We start from the raw sequence: 2772 nt of genomic DNA on the forward strand, positions 1-2772 counted from the left end.
CCGAAAGTGGTCTCCCTCGTCATTTATTCGGCCGAGTTGGTGAATAAGCGAGGAGGCGGGTTCCCTTGTCTTATGGTATGTCCTGCGGGAGTTACGTTGGAAACAGACAAGAATCTCAGTTTCCTGTGCTGTGTCGCGCAGGGGTTGTGCCAGAAACCATAAAGTTACATGAAATACCCTCCATAGTGTGACTTCTGCGTCTGCTGGATGGAGGTCGTAGTTAACTGTGATGCCCCACGCTTTGCACTTTGCGCGTGTAGTCCGTGATGGGCCAGACACGAGAGTGGAGGAGTATGAGGCCACCGTCGACAGGAAGGATGGGTTCTTCATATAGTAGTGGGCCAGTGCGTCGAGTCTCGAGTTGTTTCTGCGCCTTCCGCTTAACATCGCAAACGTGCTCCTGATAGATGAGCGTAGGGTCAAGGATAAAACCGAAGTACCTTGTGTCATCGGTCCATTGGTTCGCCGAAGAGTCTCTTGGCCAACAGTACAAGTGACTCTTAGTCGCATTGAATCCCATCCTTAACGTCGCTGTCCAGCACTCTAGGTCTGAACACGCCTCCTGCAAGCGTTGGTGTGTGACTTTTCTTTTTGTTTGAGTCATCAGTCTTGTGACTGGTTTGATGCAGCCCGCCACGAATTCCTCTCCTGTGCCAACCTCTTCACCTCACAAAAGCACTTGCAACCTACGTCCTCAATTATTTACTGGACGTATTCCAATCTCTGTCTACCTCTACAGTTTTTACCCTCTACAGTTCCCTCTAGTGACATGGAAGTCATTCTTTGACGTCTTAACAGATGTTCTATCATCCTTTCCCTTCTCCTTGTCAGTATTTTCCTCATATTCCTTTCCTCTCCGAATCTGCTTTTAACCTCCTCATTCCTCACCTTACCGGTCCACCTAATTTTCAGCATTGGTCTGTAGCGCCACATCTCCAATGCTTCGATTCTCTTCTGTGTGACTAGCAATTTCTAATAAGAAGGACGGTATAGTCCGCGTAAACTGCCCGAGTAACTTGGAGCGTCCTGGGTAAGTCCAAAGTACAGAGCAAGTAGAGGACTGGCTCGAAGGCGGATGCTTGCGAGACACTTGCCTCGATTCATCGAATAGTAGGTATGGCTTCAAGTGCTTGGACTACGAACGTCCTCCCCTGGAGATAACTTCCCATCAGCTGTAGCTAGTGGCCATGAAACCAAAAGGCGAAAAGTTTGTACACTAGGCCTGTGTGCCAAACGCTGCCAAACGCTCGCTTCACAGCTAAAAAGAGGGTGAGCAATATCCTCTACACTTTGTAACGCCGGAAATGCATATCCTCCTATTTCCATCTATTGTACTATAATTAGTTTTCCTTATTTTTGCTACCTGAATATGTGATATTTCTGTGTCTTTACATATTGTAATTGTTTTACTATTTGTATATATATATATATATATATTTATGCATTCATGTCGATGTATAATTGATTTGTTGTGTAAAGATTATTTGTATTTATACGCTGGGTCTGGCCTAGGGAAAAGTATACTATCGAACGAATACATCGATAGGTCGTGTGGAGAACGAAAGTGTTTAGGATCTTTGGTAGTGTTAACTCTGTCGCGTGGAGCGCGGGCAGAGAGGGATTCTGGCTGGGGTGGTGCAGTGGAGCAGGTGTGTTGTGTGAAGCTCCCGCGAGTTGCCGCGCTTTCGGGGTTTGGCAGCATGTAATTGCGCTCGACTTACGATGATAGTTTCTGACATGGTGTTGCGGACGGGAAGCATTAGCTGGCGCACATCAAGAGCCCGTTTCGTCTGGTGACCGTGTCGAGAAGAAGGCGCGCCAACATCCAGCTTCTGCAACAGCGACGGCCGACAATAAGTGACTGTCGCCACCTCCTCGATCGACGACTTCAAACCTTCAATCAACCAACAAGGAAGACTAAAAGCACGTAAAGTTTCAGAACTGTATGGCAGACCTCAGCTTTTCAAACTGTTCCATTTGCCTCGCAAAATTACAGCAACTTAGCATGAACCTTTGTTGCTCATTGTCCCAATTGCATTACCAAGCAGGGTCCCTTCCTTTTCCGAAATGAACCCGAGTGTCGTTGAAATTCAGACGCCAGCATTAAAGTACAATCATTCCATTTCACTGCTTTAATTTCAAAGTTCAGTTTAAGTATTCATAGCTGGCTACAATATTTAGATTACGCAAGCACAAATTAAGAGTGCGAGTTTTGTTACCGTATTTTAGCTTACCTGTGACTGCAGCTCAGCTTGGTACGTACTAAATTTTACTATTGTTAATTGTTCAGAATCATTTAATTCAAGTTCAAAGCTAAATCTCTTATTTCTAAATTGCGTAGATTCAAGTAGCTTTTGAAATGATTGTTGAGGTAGTCCAAGACTAACCGTATTTTACTGAATTTCGATGTGCTTCAGAAAGAAAGCTCACTATTAACTTCAGTCACTAAATTAACTTTCAGTTTTCCGGTTTTATTAATTCTTTTACTAAATTAAGTCAGAGTGCAGCGAAAGTTATTACTTCTGACAAACTTTCAGTTTTCACACTACACGTGTCAACCTTCAGTTGCCACGCTTCTAGTGCTAATTATATGTGTAATAACCTTTCTTTTTCAGTTATTATAGTAATTCTCGATAGGACTGGCGACCATAATTTTCCCCAAATCTCAAACATCTAATTACCGCTAGTTAATTGTTAACGTAACGGCCGCACATTTACTTTCTTTATTAACTTTACCCCTTTCCAAAATTAATTTCCACCAGTTTCATTTGC

Source organism: Schistocerca americana, chromosome 2 (assembly GCF_021461395.2).
Source record: "Schistocerca americana isolate TAMUIC-IGC-003095 chromosome 2, iqSchAmer2.1, whole genome shotgun sequence".
In the NCBI taxonomy this organism is placed as follows: domain Eukaryota; kingdom Metazoa; phylum Arthropoda; class Insecta; order Orthoptera; family Acrididae; genus Schistocerca; species Schistocerca americana.